A 17,651-nucleotide genomic window follows, 5' to 3' on the forward strand; every position below is an offset into this window, starting at 1 on the left:
CATTCACCGTGAACATTGCACAATAATGTTGCATCTGTGCATTTTATTACCACTGTCCGGTCTGTTCCTGTTGCATTAACTTTACAATTACATCAAATGACATATACAAGTAAGCACAAAGACATAACTCAGTTTAAGTAAAGTTCATGGAGTTGTCCTTTGTTCTGACCCACCATGTAAAATATCTTTGATGACACAAACCATTTCACATAATGCTGAGATCTGTTATTGGCTGTAGCTCAGTGGTGTAGTCACCGACAACTACAGACGCAAGTCTACCATCGGAGATGGTTCAGCAATGTCAGTCAAGAAATCAATTAAATCCAGTATAGCCAGATTGCGATGCTGCCAGAACATATCTTGTAATTATTTCATAAACTAATTTTCCTCTGATTTACATGTGAAATAGATAAACTGAATTCTAGGAAATTCGAATGCACCATTATCCCAAGCAAGGTGTCAGTGTCTGACATTTCCCCCAGTTTGTGTTTCTGTTCTGCCCCGCCTGTCTTCCATCTGCCCTGATTGTTCACACCTGTGTCTCGTTACCCCCTTGTGTATATCTGGTCTTGTCTTTCCCTTGCTCCTTGTTGTTCCGTACTGTTTCCTTCCTCCATGTGTCCTGCCAAGTTTTCGGTTTTTGCTCTAGTGTTTTTTTGTTAATCCTGCTCTGCAGCGTTTTTGGTTCTCAACCATACGTGACAGAACGGACCGACCATTATGAACCCAGCGGGAGGAAGTTTTGCCTTCTGGCATTACGTGTACCAGGAGGCAGAACTCTCTATTCCTGGTTGGCGGCACCCGGAGGAGGAGGAATCTCCCTTCTGGGGAACACGCCTGGCTCAGGGTGGGCCCAGGAGCATTCAGGCTCAGGAACGACGCCGACGACGGCGTCAGCACCAGCCCCAGCTGGCCACTGTTCCGGCGGTGGTCTTGGGCGCATCAGCCCCTGCTCCGGTGATGGTCCCGGACCCCCCGCAGCCAGCGCCAAGGACCCGGGTTCCCCCGCAGCCGGCTCCTCGTATCCTGTGTTCCCCGCCAAGTCAAGGTTCCCTGCCAAGTCAAGGTCCCCCGCCAAGTCAAGGTCCCCCGCCAAGTCAAGGTCCCCCGCCAAGTCGTCCAAGTCCCTCGCCAAGGCCCAAGCCTAGGCCTCGTGGACGATCCCCAGAACTGTCTCGCCGGTCTGCCCGGTCCCGAGGACGGCACCCGGAACTTTGGCCGTGTGTTGGCCTGGCCTTATTGTATCTGTAGGAATGTTTTGGGTTTTTTTTCTTGTTTTTCTTCCGACGAAATGAGGGCCTTTTTGCCCCCTAAACGTGCCCCAAAAGCCAGGCCTGGCGAAAAATTTTATATTTAATGGTTTGCATTAATGGGCATGGCCTAATGGCTCAACAGCGCCCCCTTTGAAAACTTTGTGCCTCAAGCCCCACAATACGGTTTGACATACATGCACGAAAATCGGTACACACCTGTATCATGTCGCAACTTAAAGAAAAGTCTCTTGGCGCCATGGCTTAAACCGAATAGGAAGTCGGCCAGTTTGAATTAATCGTGTAATTTTGGCGCAATTTATGCCATTTATGCAGCTTCTTTGGCCGAACCGTAACGTGCACCCAGGTGTGTTATACATCAAAATGTGCGTCTAGATCCTGCGACAACGCACATTACTTTTCTTAGTCAAAAGCGTTACCGTGGCGATGATAGACGCCAAAAAGCGCGCCCCCCCCCTTCATCTGATTGGTCCATATTTGATAGTTCCTACTTTCTGCCATAACTTTTGAATGGTTTGACATAAAAACTCGTAAGTGGTGTCATCGGACTCGGTTTTTTTAGTCCTTGAACATAATTGGTGCAAATTAGCCCCGACCCTTCTTCTGATTGGTCGATATTTGATAGTTCCTATTTTCTGCCATAACTTTTGATTGGCTTGAGAGTCGTGGGTGGTGTCATCGGACTCGGTTTTGAGTCTTTGACCATAATTGGTGAAAATTGCACGCGCGAGGGCCCGTTCATCGCTGCTTGCAGATTTAATTTTATTTGGATCCCCATTAGCTACAGAAAAACTGCAGCTATTCTTCCTGGGCTATGACACATAATACACAGTACATTACAACAAAAATTTTAACCAAACCTAAAGATGTAGCATATAAAAAAGAAAGGAAAAACAGAAAATAAAGAAAAAAAAGTAATTCCGTTAGATATAAATAAAAACTATACATATTCATACATTTTATAACATCAACAAATTCAAACCATGTATAGTTATCATAGTTTGCACCAATAACCATTTTTAACAAATATTCATTTATTTATATTACACACAGATATATACAGTACAGACACAGATGTATACATACATACATGTAGATACACACATACATACATACATATCCATACATACTGCTCACTGCTCGTTTTTGGATTTTGAGGGAATCTGATGTCTCGTCATCTCTCCTCGACTGCAAACGCTACACCGGTCCTCAAAAAGGCGCAGCAATGTCGACACTTTCTAGCATATCGATGAGGGACAGATGCTGCTGGTGACCTTTTACGTGTCTTCCATCGAGATCTTGCTGACATATTGTATTTCAATAAGGTCGACTCTCCGCGCTGAAATGGACAAGAAAAGACCCTGGGAGGTGACAACAGCACACAGAAGATCCCCTGCCTGGAGCAGATCTACACTCCCTGACCAGAGCCGAGATTATTATCATAGACGGATCACACCCTGCTTTTCATCTGCTTGACTTATGTTCTCTGGCAGGAGCTACAAGTCCATCAGAAACAGCGAACACAAGTCAGAAACAGCTTATTCCTCCAACTCACAGGACTATGAGCCCTAACATTAACGTTAACCCCCACCTAACACCACCACACTACCTGAACCAAAGTTCTCTCTAGTATCAGTGATATCCGTGTTCATTAATCTCTGTAGTTATTATATCATTACTTGTGAAGAATAAAAGTTTATAGGATGAGGCAACAAAACTTTACTTCACTAAAGGCTGGATTATGGTTCTGCGTTAAATCCCACGGCGCACGCCACACCGTGCCTGACGCGCACCTCCCAAAAAATGGAACTACACGTCAAGAGGTCGCAGACCAACGCAGACCGGGAGGGCTGTGATTGGTTTGCTTGGTAGCAACGCATTTCCGGTTCCGGTTCGTGAAGCAGTCGTGAACTTTCAGCGCTCTTTTCTTCGCGTGTGTGATTTTTTTTTGTTTAGTTTTTTGCACCGCGGCGAAATTGAGTGTCGGAGAAGTCCGAAGGGTTCACAACGCCGTCAAGACGGGGGCGTGTGCTCTGCGTTGGTTTAGCGCAGAACCATAATCCAGGCTTAATAAAACAGCTTGAGATTGCAATCAGGATCCCACGATCAACCCTTAACTTAGTGACTACATTTACATGCAGTCAAAATTGGGGTTAAGGTCAATATTCCGGTTACTGAAACATTCTGAATAATCTGTTTCAATGCGTGAGTAAACAGGCTTATCCCTGGATACATGGTAATTAATCATTTGGGATATCTGGATCAAACCAGCGACGCACGGAGAACGTCATGACGCAATTCCCGTCATTTCTGCTTCTTCTTCCTGTATCCAAATCCCAAAAAACAACAATAACAGCAGCACGGAGGATTATCGGACCTGCTGGTACCGTTTTGTTTCTCGGCCCTGTAGTTCTCCTTTTCCAGCGTCTTCCAGCGGAGCTTGATCTGGTCTGGCGTTCCTACAAATGCTGCTTCGCGCAACTTTTAGCTCACCGTTTGTAAATGTGGCTATCCCGGTACTTTCTACCATCTACAAATGACAAAATGTTCATATCTTTTATTACATTTATGAAGTGATTAGTCTCCTCCTGGTCTTGTGTTTCTCCGTGTTTATAAGAACTTCCTGGACTCAAAAGACCAAGATTCCTTGTGAAAAGAACATGCGCAGAAAACTAATTCCTGTTCCTTTTGATGGGGATATTCCGTTTGGCGTTTACATGACCAAATATTCAGTTAGAAAAGGAGTAACCCAGGGGTCATATTGGGGTTTTTAAAAACCTGAATATGAGCAAATTCCGGTTATTTGAAGGGGTTATTGGTCTTTACATGGCCGTGCAAAACCGGGTTATTGCTAATATTCCGGTTAGAAAAGGGTTATTGATGCATGTAAACGTAGTGAGTGTCTCCTTGTCTTGCCAGCACATACATACATGCATTAAGTTATATTAAGTAATGTCTCTAATCAGTCTTATCTGAAACCAAAATACACTTTTAGTGCTGATTGTTATTAAAATGCCCTTAACAGACTCCAAGTATATCCCCCTACCGACCCGTGAAGGAAAAGTGTCTCGTCGCGGTGTTTGACCAGCGTATTGACAGAGAAAGCTTAAAAGACTATGGGACTTGATGGTCAGGCTTATTTTTTCAGAGTGGCTCAGCTTACTTTACCCCTGCAAACCTCCAAATACACCATGATAATCCTGAAACCACAGCAAAGGCCTACAGCGCCATTCATCACTGCCAGGTTGGAGGCCGCAGCCCATTAGTTAGGAACTGCTCGGCCGTCCACGCCAATACTCACCACTGAGAACAACACAAGCAGCAGACTGAAGCAGTCAGACCGAGCGTTGGAGGGTACGCAACCTGCAAACAGTGCTATAAAGAAACACGTCATTGTTTCCTCTTCCACTCAGGTCAATTAGAGCTGTACAGAAGTCCTCATCCTTAAAAGAAAAAGATACTACCTTTTTTTTTTAACCTCTGCTTCCGTTCTGTGGATACGGCCGTATCCCACTCTTTTCACTAATGCCAGGAGGAACACTTATTGATCGAGCCATGAGCTGGTGTGTAATTAAAAATCCGGTATAATTAGTTAAGACGCAAGTTAAAAAATAATCAGGGCCACTAAATGAACTTCCTCCTTTATTTAGTCTGTTTGCTCCCATAGAGATTTCGGTGCGTACGCTCGTTCAAGTGACCAAGCAAATGAAACCTTGCTCCCAGTCAGCCTTTCTATCTGTTTTCTCTTTGAAATGGAAGAAGTCGAAGTGGAGGGAATGAAGATGTATGGCTTTTGTTAACCCTTGTGATTGGAGGCAATACATCAAAAAAAAAAAAGAAAAGTGGAGCACTTTGAATAAGAAGCGGTGAGGGAATGGCATTGTGTAATTACAGCTGTGGTTTAATGAAAAGCTGCACTCTTTTTCTCCTCATCTCTGTGAACTGAGATCCCGAGGAGGAGCTGGGTGAGAACTGTTTTTCTTTGCTTAATGTCCATATGCTTTTCTGCTATTTCCACCATAATTGATCTTCATTGGTAAATTGCGTGGAAAAGGGTGCTCGGCACGGAAATCTTCCTGATTGTCTGCGGAGGCACTCTTGAGTTCTGTCAACTGTATCGGTGCTGATTTTTTAAAAAAGACAAAAAAACAATTATGGCAAGAAAAAAAACGGCAAACTAGCAGAAATGAATTTGCTGACACCGTCTCAGGAGCAGCATGTTCGAGATAAGCGAGGTGCCCCAAAGCACACGTGTACTTTATTCCGCTATTCTGGGGCCTTCATTTACTTTCGATCCTTGGGGAAATATAGGCCTCCTTTAAGAGACAGGTCTTTATTTCTACTTCTCATTTTTCGCAGAATGAGCTGTCATATTGTTAAAAATTCTTATTGTGATGCATCAACAGAAAGCCTCGAACCTCGAACCCGAATCCATGAGCGCATTTAAACATGAATCATTAACACAAAACTGGACGCTAAACAGAACATGGACAACAGAACATGAACAGAACACGGAATGAGAATATAATTTTTGTCAGACGAGGGGGTGCTTTTCACGGCAGGGGTGCTGAATACGGCACAACACCGGGGTATGACAACTGCAGAACAAGTATAGGCGCACAATAAGAAACACTTTTTTCTCCATGAAAACACGTGATTTATTTATTATCACAAATAAAAAAATGAATGTGCCTCCTGTGGCAACCTTTTGCTGAATAATACTCGGTTTAACATTCAAATAAAATATTTCTCCTTTTGCATGTGGAGATTAGCACCTTCCTTTCGAACGTATTAAATACAGACGCAATCACAATCCACGCAAAAACTTTCAGGCTTGGTAAATCTCATTGCGCGTGGTAAATGGACCAATTTGCATTTTTCCCTCCCAGTATTTAGCGATTTCTGGCGGGTACGCCCCATATTGATTATTCATCAGGGCAAAAGTACTAAATGAATTGCGTGTGCTATTTTGCGCATTTGAGAGGCACAGTCCTCTTTGCACGCTGTTAGTAGATCAGCTGGCACTTTGGTTTGCGGGTGCTGTAAAGTTTGCACACGTTTTTACACACGCAAACCTTTAGTAAATCAGGCCCTTAGTATTTTATTTATTTATACTACTACTCTGACAGGTTGTTGAAGGAAAAATTTTGAAAAATGTTGCTCTCATATTAAAAGACACATTTTTCAGAAATTATTTTATGTTTTTGTTCGTATTTTATACATTGGTGACACAAAATGAAGGTGAGAAAAAAAAAGTCATATCTTTACAGGGTAAACCAAAGAGAAATGTATCAAAAAAACATAATTAATATTAATTTTTTTCAATTAAAGATTTTTAACAAATAATTTTACTCTATTGGTGCTAGAACGTACGGGTCGGGGGGCCCGGCTGGTCTTAGACACAAGCAGGGGGGGCTCCAAGGAAAAAAGGTTGGAAACCACTGCTTTAGATCAAGTTTGAAAACAAATTTGTTCATTAGACTGGATTATTCAAACCCTTCTGACTTTAAATGTAAACTTTGTTAATTTCCGTACTAAACTGTAACTTTATTTAAAGGAGCATGAGGCTCCTTTTAAGAAATGAGACTCTCTAGCGCCATCCTTCACCACGACGGCCGTCGGAGGTACTGCAGCCAACAGTGAAGCCGGCACGGGAGAACGGGGAGAACGGCATGCAGCGTCATGTGACGTCACATCCGCAGGACAGCGCGGGAAATTTGGCCCCCGAATTGCAGCACATTTTGCAGCACACAGCCTGTTCAAGGCAACGGACAGATACACTAGAGGGATCATTCTTTTTGGTTTGGAAAGCTTCATCTGACATTATTACTAGAAAACTTAAAACGTATACGCATTTTTTTCATAAATCCTGCCTCAATCCTGCCTCATGCTCCTTTAAGTCTTTTTTCTTCTCTTTACTTTTCATGTTTTCACTGTGTAAAGCACAAACCTTGCCTTGCCTTTGGGAATACCCTTCGTCGTCATAATGTCTTCACTTCTGCCGTGGATTTCAGGGAAGAAAAACCTGCATGCTTCATTTATAGGCCGTTCACCTCCTGGACGATTCACAGTAGCTCTGTGGCTCTGACGTCATCTGGATGTATAGCTTGTAAATTGGCTGGAAATTGACTGAAACAGGCAGTTTTAAGTTGCTGTCTGAAGCGAGAGAGAGCAATTTATCAGTTCATTTTGAGCATATTCATAGTTAGATTTAACCTCCTGGTACTGAAATTCAAGGTTCAAGGTTTTTTACATGCCATTTGTGCATAAATCAACTCAACTCATAAATCAATTTTATGCAGAGCCCTCTCATAATCAGCAGGTTAGGAGGAAATACACTATATAAGAAATACATGATGTAAAAAACACTATAATAAAGGTGGCAGTATGTACACAGAGATTTAAATTAGTGCTGTCAGGCGATTAAAAAGAAAAATCTAATTAATTACAGGATTTATAATTAATTAATCACATTTTAATCTCATATTTGCTAAAGGTCCGCAAATAAAGAATTCGAATTCTAGGACATTACAAAATTACAGTGCATGACTAATCAATTGAATCACTAAGAAGAGAAGATTTGAAATCCACATTTTTATTGGTGAAGTGTTTCATAAATGAAATTCAAAAGAAAAAGCTCAAGCACATCAGCAAACCAATTAGGCCAGGTGCTTTATTCACAAAATGCAATGCAAATACAGTTAAATTAATACAATTATGAAATAAAATAAGGCTGAGTCTCAAATAGGCACTTAAGCAGACTCTCAATTCAAAATTAAAACTAAAGCTGACTCAATACAGCATTTCAAGCACTAGTAGCTGCAGTGGAACTTGTCCGGACATGTTTAGCGTTTAAATGATAATTCAGGCTGAAGCAGCTCCTCCGGCGATAGGAAAATTCTTTTTTTTAAAATGTACAAATCACTGCGTTCTTGTTGATAGTCCTGTCTTCTTTCTTTTTATACATAAACTTGCCGTTCAAAGGCCCCAGCAAAGATTCTGGAAAGAAGCTGTTAAAAAAGCGTGTTTTGATAGTGATGATGCCGTCCGCTCTGCTGTGTCTCAGCTTGTATGTGCGGTGTTGGTGGTGTAACATCACCCATCCTTCGACTCCTGTACATGTGTCTGTTATCCAGGGCCGGACCAAGCCTCCATGGGGCCCTAAGCAAAATTTGATTTTGGGGCCCTTTATTACTGCCAATAATACTGATTATTGATCATTCACACACCCACTATAAACTTATTTCATGTTCTTCCCTGTCATTACAAATACACTTGTAAAACTAGATGTAAGAACTTTTTGTTGTAGTTAGATTGTAATCCACAGTGATTAAGACCATGGAAACAGAACAACAGATTAACAAACTTGTAGAAAAATCTTTCTATTAATATTGATCAAAGTCAGCAACTGCCCCTACTGGGGACTTTCCTAACTTCCAATTTCCTTGACACCAAACGTTACACTAAGACATGCAAACATACCTTTATCTTTCCGTTGTTTCTCCTCTTCATCTTTCATCCTCTTTCTTTTCTCTGCTCCTGACGGACAAGTCAGTTTTTGCGACATGGTGGGACTTCAACCTACTCCTCAGATGCGAAGTGCTGTGCACAATGCAGGGTTGAATGAAAAAATTACCAGTAGTCTGATAGAGAGGTAGTAGTCAAGCCAACAACTCTAGTCTGTTAACATAATATTGTTTATGTAATGATATTAATTATTGTGTTTTTGTACAATAACGTACCTTTGGTAATCTATGAATCATCACTCACACATAAATTTTTTTTTTTTTTAATAATTCAATCTTTTATTTGATTTCTTTAACTCTTGGGGGCCCCCTAGTGGTCATGGGGCCCTAAGCAGCAGCTTAGTTTGCTTATGCCTTGTGCCGGCTCTGCTGTTATCTCTTCACTGGTTTGGTTCAGGGGTGTTTGGCTGGACTATGCTGGCTCTTGCAAGTGACGCATGTCTATACAAACATAAGGTCTACTCGTGATGAACCTGAAATTGTCGATTCCCTTTTGGCAAAGGAAGTTAGTAAAGGTTACATGATAGCTGCTTTGTCCTAGCCCCCATTCCCCCTTTTCAAAATAAGCTCCTTGGAGATCACCACTCTGAAGTACTGCGGTAAGAAGCCCTTACATTGACCTGTTTGCGCCTCAAAATTCTTCTATTCCTAGTATTAACAGTCAGATTCCTAGTGAGCCTTTTTCTCTGTTTTTAAAATTCAATCAATCACGCAATTGCGATGATTAAAACTCACGGACGTGGCACCTGGCTGCCGAAGGTAGTAGGTTATGCTTCTCCGTCCCTCTGAATGGCATCTTTTTGGTGTTTGGTAGCGCTCTCTGTGCTAATTCTTATAGTCTAGTAGCCCTTGCATCTTTGACACCTTGTCCGAGGCCTTGTATTGGATTCTATAGAGGAAATGCGCCTAACGTCACAGATGCGACTTCACAGCGGGTTACGCCCACTGAGTGTCAGAAAGACTGAGTGTCAGAAAGACTGACTGTCAGAAAGACTGAGTGTCAGAAAGACTGAGTGGCGGCGTGAACTTTCAGTTTGAGCAACTGGAAAACATCTAAAATGGGAAAGAGCTGTTTGATCGACTATACTCATAGATTTAGCTAGAAATTGGAGTTATCGTTTTACAGACTGCCGAAAAATAAGCTTAAGAGAGACAAATGGATCGCTGCAATTCACAGAAACAACTGGATTCCAGACACCGAAACGTGGATTTGTGGTTCCCATTTTGTATCAGGTAATGTTGGATTTTTGGGTAGCTAACGTAAAACGGTCAAATCATAAAGTTCGGTGTCCTCATCACTTTAACTTCGCCAAGAAATCCTGCCTTGAAGTCGGACCAAGCGTCAAGACTTTTGTATGCCTTCAAGCTTTGCTTCGTGTATTTCCCCGGAGTAGAAATTAAGTACATATAAATAGCAGGAAACTGGATTCATGGCCAAATATTAATGTCCATGGACCACTGGTTCTTGGTAACTGTACCAAATATTAATGTCCATGGACCACTGGTTCTTGGTAACTGTACCAAATATTAATGTCCATGGACCACTGGTTCTTGGTAACTGTACCAAATATTAATGTCCATGGACCACTGGTTCTTGGTAACTGTACCAAATATTAATGTCCATGGACCACTGGTTCTTGGGGTAACTGTACGGGTCACTGTCAAGTCCAACTGCCTTTAAGTTAAGCCGATAATCGTCTGTTATCCCGTCTTCTCCACTAGTTGCAGCCATTTTTGCCACTCAGTGCGAGTAAGGGGACTGGTCCAGTGGGAATGTGACGTCAATGCATACCCTCTATAATGAATGCAGACCCCCCTTCATTTTGAATGATTTCCTGGTGGTCGATTTTCCCCTTGTCTCATCCGGCTCGCTCGAGTTCTACAGTCTACTCTCTAAGGAGAAAACATTTGGCCCCTCCAAGCATTTGGAATTTCTGGGCATATTCTCAACAGTCTATTGATGCAGGCCTTTTTACCTGTGGACAAACTCTCTTATACGGGCATGAATTGGTGTTAAGGTTGCGTCAAGTATTCATATCACCTTATGCTGACTCCATGTCAGAAGCTCTGCTCTTGATGGCTTTCCATGGCTTTCTTAGGTGTGGTGAATAAGTACACTACTAGAACCCTATCTTTCGACTCTTAGCATGATCTCACTTTCTCTTATCTTTTATTGGATGAGCACTTTTACTCCATCACTCTAAAGCACTTAAAAACTCACTGCTTATGCCAAGGTACTCCAATATTCATTGCCAGGACTGATAGGGCTTTCTGCCCTTTCTCTTCTATGAAGATTTCCTGAGTCATCAGCCCCGACACTCTGGTCAGAACCTCTTTTTTGGTCGATGGCTTCAAACCCATGACAAAATGATGGTTGGCTTCCAATTTCTGTGTCCTCTGCTAATCCTGTGGTCTGCCAATAGATTGTTATTCTCCTCATTCTCTGAGAATTGGCACAGTAACAACAGCAGCCCTTCATATACCCATCTCTACACTGAAATCGATGGGGTGATGGTCTGCTCTTACCTCCTAACGCTACATCAGACTTCATTTAAATGACATCTTGGATGCTCACAGCTCTGTTACCATAATCAGTTCCAGCATTGTATGCCAGGTGGATCGCTGTAAAAATATTATGGTCTAATTATCTGTCTAGTAGTGGTTATTCGTTTGCCTGTCATATAGCTGATGAAACGGTACTTTCCCTTGTGTCACATGCTTGTCGGCTTGGTTACACAATTATTGTTGCACGGCTTGATATGGCGGTTGTTGGTGTCATTAGAATACTCTTAACAACATGATAAAGGGCAAATATGCTTGCTTTATGCCAATGTTTAATCAACTTTCCACAAAAAAAAGCTTTTGACCTGAATGTAACGTTCCTTCTTAAATAAAAACACAATGTAGTCCCCAACTTTACACTTGTAAAGACCAACTTAAGGTTCCTTGTTTTTTTAAGCAGCTCAATGTAAACAATGAACCATATGCATCACAAACTTTGTACAAGAAGTGCATTGGTCAGTAAAATTTTCCATGTAATTATGTCTAACCTCATATGGAGGAAAATAAAAGGCTCCAAAAATATCCCCTTCTCCTAAGTGGGATCAAAACAGGGTGATACAAAAAAATAAATCACAAACAAATAAAGTGCACATGTAACAGCAGGGAGTGTAACTCAACATATAAAGTGCAGTTAGGCTATAATTAGCTAATACTTCAGATTCTTTGGAACAGATCTCTCTTTGCTCATCTAATGTATTGAGGTGAGGAACCAGCCTCCTTCCCTCCTCACATCTATCCAGCGTTATCTGCTTTTGAGACTCGACGTACTTCGATGGTAATTCATTTCAAATCAACAGTATATGAAAATAACTTTAGTCTTGTCCAGCGAACCATCTGGATTTTTTAAAGAAAACTTGCCGTTCAAAAGGCCCTTTTGATTCCCCATCTTTCCTCGCTTTTCAAAAAAGTTCACGCAGTAGTTCACCACACTTTTCTTCAAGCTACAGGTGCCGTCGACCGCCAGAAATAGTCAGAAATAATAGAATGCGTGCGTTTTTTTTTTTTTATCCTGTGCGTTAATCATGGGTTAAAAAAATTGTTGCCGTTAAGAGGACACGAGTTAACTTTGACAGCCCTAATATATATTCAAAATGAATCCTACATTTACATTCCATCCCAATATCGTTTTCCTATATTTTGGGGGTGTAAGCCTGATAAACTGCTTGAATGCCGCCTAAACGGCAAAGCCAAATATGTGTTACTATTAAAGTTTTTCAAACTTACCAACTAGTTGTCTGACTATAATAATGATCCTATCCCACTGCCCATGTGTTTTTGTTTTTTTTTTTTATAGAAAAGGCAGGATTTAAGATTGTTTAATCAACTTTATAAAGTTGTTAAATGTTCCGTTATGAAGTCAGATTCAAATGTTGGTTCTTTTCTCGACAAGACTTCATTTTTAGCACTTCTACACATGAGTTACCGAGGATGTATGTACGAATGAATGTTTACTAAAGATCTAGCCTGCCACTCGCATTACATTAATGTGCTGGACTCACTGAGTTGATTGAGTCTTTTCGTTATGACTTTTCCTTCAATGACGTACGAAAAGGGACAAAACTAAGGTTACTGTGAACTCTGCAAAAGATATTGTCTTTCCAAAAATGGCTGCTGCTGCATAAATTTGTAATATTCCTTACCAAGTCGTGAATGTCAGCTAATTTTTCAGACCAGTCAAGTTAGCTTTTAGCCTTGACAACCTGTTGACCCCGCCAAGCACGTAGCTGATGTGATGGATTAATTAATTTACACACCAAGATTAACCCATCACATCAGTAGCGGAACATATCAGAGCCGGGCCGGGGCGCGGGGCATATGACCGGGCCCTTTGCAGCAATTTACCACAAACTCCCATGTTCTTGCTGACAGTGTGTGTCTGTGATTGTTATGACTGTAACTACCTGTAAACCTGCTCCCTGACCAGCATGCAGCTTCTGGGGACCCGGGGATGAATCTCTGCTAACAACGTCAGCTTCATCTCCCACAGGAGGAGGATTAGAGCCAACAAAATATGCATCTAGTTTGGGCAATTTGCCTTTTTTTTGCTCCCTTTTTTCTTTTTCTTTGCTTATCGCTCCACTTTTGTGTTTCTAACTCCCGCTCATGTTTAGGCTGTAGGATTACTGTGCTCTGTTGACATGTGATCGATGATGACGTATGACGTTGATAGACAGCTGTTGATCACCAATGATTTTACCCAAAATACATTTGGAGATTCACTTGCAATTTTGGTTTTAATGTTAACTGTGAGTGTGAAAATCTCAGCACAACATATTATACAATGTTTTATACCTAATATGAACCAAGTGGTGCCACAAAAAAAAAGAACATCTTGCGGGTGGGGCCTGCTGCCTCAGGGGCCCCATTGGGAACCGGGCCGGGGCAGTACCGCCCCCCTCAGCCCTCCCTGAAGCCCCACCCCTGCATCAAATCAACCATTTGTCCAAGTTTCAAGGTGACGTATGCAAATTACCAACCCGTGCACAGCAAGGTTACTATTGGTTTGGTACACTGGTTAGACTGGTGGCAGGATCATTTAAGCTTCCATCATTTTCCAGGTAGTTTTAATTTGGCCCTATAACTGTACTTTAGTTCTACATTTGGTTCCACTGGCTCATGGCAAAGGCTCCCCCTGAAAACCTTAAGAGCCCTAACGGAGGGGTCAAGATTCATACAGTACTAGGACTCCTTGGATTGGCTCCTTGATCAAAGTGCTAGGGCTCCTTGATTAAGCCTACAGACTGGTTGGTGAACAGTCTGCATCTGGAAGTCAACACACAATCGCTATGTGTTCACAATTCTTTCCCAACGAACCACCTTTGACTGTTGATGGGTTTTTTGCATGACATGTAACTTTAGCCATCTGGATCATTTCCAATTGATCCATAGCCAATGAGAGAGCAAGGAATTGGCTGACATCACCACGAGGAAAAGAATATTGTGGAGTTAGGAAGACGGGCTGACCATCCAACGTGCCATTCTGCAGTTCAAGTAGGTAACCGTTTTTTTTCTGTTATCCAGGGTCGGGTCGCGGGGGCAGCACTACTTTTTCATTGCAGACATTTTCTAAACCAGCCCGACTCTGTAGAACAGGCCGTTAAAGAGATCATCAGAGTATCATAAAGTCTTCCCAGAGATGTTTTTTGTTTGTTTTTTTTTTACTTCCACAGGGCTTCAGAGGAGAGACAAAGAGAATATATGTGCTGTATGTCTCCTTGGGATGTGTTATGAAGTTGCAGTCTAGCCCTTTTGTATTATCAATACAAAATCCTGTAGCGATAGATTTTATTAGCGCTGCTACACACCACCAGACTACAGGGGAAGATGCTGCAGGCCACGTATGGAAGACATTGATTTCGGTCCCCGATTCTCATTTGTTGGTATTTGTTATCAAATAAATACCACAACACTTGCACACAAGAAATGAATGCATCCTTGGTAAATGCTGCAGATGAGGCATTTTTTACGTTTCTAATGGTGTCCTTTTAAGCCAATCTCTAGATTTAGGACAACATTCTTTCAGGTTTTACCTTGAGTTCCTAATCGAAATTTATTGCATTCATCATGTGAGATGAATACACAATTAAAACAAGATTAGCTTCTTTGCCCAATTTACAGCATTACTTAACCTTCACAGCGTTTTAGTGCATTGATGTTTTGCTCATGTCATTGACTTGATTATGGGTGAATGTTGCCTTGGAGAAGAAAATCAGCTATTTTAAGACAAATGGCCTCCACAGCTTGAGGAAAGCTGACATCACTGGAATGATTTAGTGAGTAAGCGATAAGGGTTCTTCTAAACAACAGAAACAAATGAAAAGAAAGAAAGCCAACCTTAACAGAAGGAACTGCCACCTCTTCTTTTTTTCCTTCTTCACCAGCTTTCATACATGAGCATTTGTTCTGTTGGACTCCGGGCTCATGCAGCGAGATCAATAATTAATTTAGTAGAGCATTCGAGCATCTTTAAGAGTACAAGCTTCATTTGCTTATCAGTTTATCATTACAGCAGTGCAGCTTCTTTTGTCCTTAATTACTCCTAAAGAGAAGATATTCTCTTTATTTTGAATTAACTGTTTGTTGTCTTTGCTGTTCTATTTCTTCTTATTTTAGTTTGTAAAATAGGCTGTAATTATTGTATTTAACCAGAGTCATATACAGGACTGTCTCAGAAAAATAGAATATTGGGATTTTCTGTAATGCAATTACAAAAACAAAAATGTCATACATTCTGGATTCATTACAAATCAACTGAAATATTGCAAGCCTTTTATTATTTTAATATTATGATCATGGCTTACAGCTTAAGAAAACTCAAATATCCTATCTCAAAAAATTAGAATATTCTGGGAATCTTAAATCTTAAGCTGTAAGCCATAATCAGCTATATTAAAATAATAAAAGGCTTGTAATATTTCAGTTGATTTGTAATGAATCCAAACATTTTTGTTTTTTTAATTGCATTATAGAAAATAAAGAACTTTATCACAATATTCTAATTTTCTGAGACAGTCCTGTATATCCGTAAGGAGAAAGAACTGATTCTAACACCAATTTTATGCCTGCAAAGACGATGTATCCTCTTGTAAAGCATACATCCCCTAGAGTCCGCTCTGTATTTATACAAGCAAGCCATATATATTTTTTTTATTTTATTTTGCAGAGTAAGAAAAGCTTTCAAACCACCAGACCATTTATTGATAAGACATCAATACAGACGCGTAGATGACAGGTGAAGAAGCACAATCTCTCTCATCTGCAGTCACTCCAACAACAAACGCTGTGATTCATCCCTCTGTTTAATGCTGCTGCAGAGCTTTCCTCCCGCTCACTCATGCTTCATTCTGTTCAGCCGCGCTGGCGTCAGCGGGTCAGAGGCAGAAGTAGCTCCACACTGTGATAAGTGTTTTGTTGTTCTGCTAAGAGTTCCTAGCAGTCAAATTGGCAACATCAGACTATTGTCTTGCAAGCCTGTAATTTGGTATCAGGACTAGACAGTAATCCATTCCTCTCTGGAAAAAAAAAAAGAAGATTGTTGTTGGGGAATGTTTGATAACAGATAACACGGTGAATCAGCGCTGCTTCTTCCAATGATCAGAAAGCAGATGGCTTGAAAATAGTAAGAAATAAAATCATTTTTAAAAACCCTTATTACACGGTCCTTTCCATTCTGTTCCACTCTTGTCTTCGGTTCACATCACAGAGTTATTTAAGAGGAAAGTGTTTGCAAATGCAGCTAGCAAATCTAGTAGTTGATTGTAATGTTTTACCAGCACGGAGCACACTGCCTCCCGTCTTGCTAGCCTTCCAGAGATCTTCATTTTACCTTGATAGTTTTCAGTGTTGTGCAAGTTCCTACTTCTCATGAACTAGTACAAAGTTCAGTTCACATAGTTTAAAAATGAACAATTCACGTTCATAGTTCACCATTTTCACTTTGAACTAGTTCATACTAGTTCAAATTCAGTTCATTTCAATATTTTTAGGTGAGAAGTACGAATGAAACGCCCCCCTATCCTAAAACTGTTCACTGTAAACAATCATGTATTGTCCTAGTGGTTTTTCAACTTTACTCAGAGGTTGTAAATCTCCAACATTGTAGTCCATTATCAGTGTTTCTACCTGTTGCAGGTAAATCCTCCCCCTGAAGGAGCAGCAGTGACTGGGGTCGTTTGGGGCTGTTGGGTCTTCTTGGTCTTTCCTGATCACTTTTTGATTGTCAAGGACTTGCAGATATTTTCTCACACTGGATGGACGGATGCTTTAACTCCACATGACGTTTCAAATGTGAAGTTGATGAGACAGACGTTCAGACTTGTTTTCTCAGCGCAGGTGGACATAATTTGGACAGAAAGGTTAGATTTTTACAATCGGACTCTTTGGGAGACGATGTGTAAAATTCCCTCAATAACGATAAGGATCATCATCTGACGACTCGCTGAAGCTGCGTCTGCAACGTCTCTCTCTCCACTGGTCATGTAAAGATGCACCAGGCTCGGACCACCGTTGCCATGGAGCTGGTGCCCGTTGCTATGCTAGTGTGTGCACTGCATTGTGGGTAATGTACCTGTAGTGTGTCGTCTCGTCGAGTATTTTAAATGTGCCGCCCGCTGCTGAAAGGTATTCCGTAATAATTAAACAGTGAAGCTGAAACTCACATAATCTGAACAGTTCAAATTCCGGTTCGTGATCTGCAGAATGAACAAGTTCACGTTCAAGTTCTTTAGTTCTTTATTTGAAAATGTTGCGTTCAGTTCAACGTTTTCAGAGAAATGAATGTGTTCAATGAACG

This window comes from Cololabis saira, chromosome 10 (genome assembly GCF_033807715.1).
Source record: "Cololabis saira isolate AMF1-May2022 chromosome 10, fColSai1.1, whole genome shotgun sequence".
NCBI classification, from domain to species: Eukaryota; Metazoa; Chordata; class Actinopteri; order Beloniformes; family Belonidae; genus Cololabis; species Cololabis saira.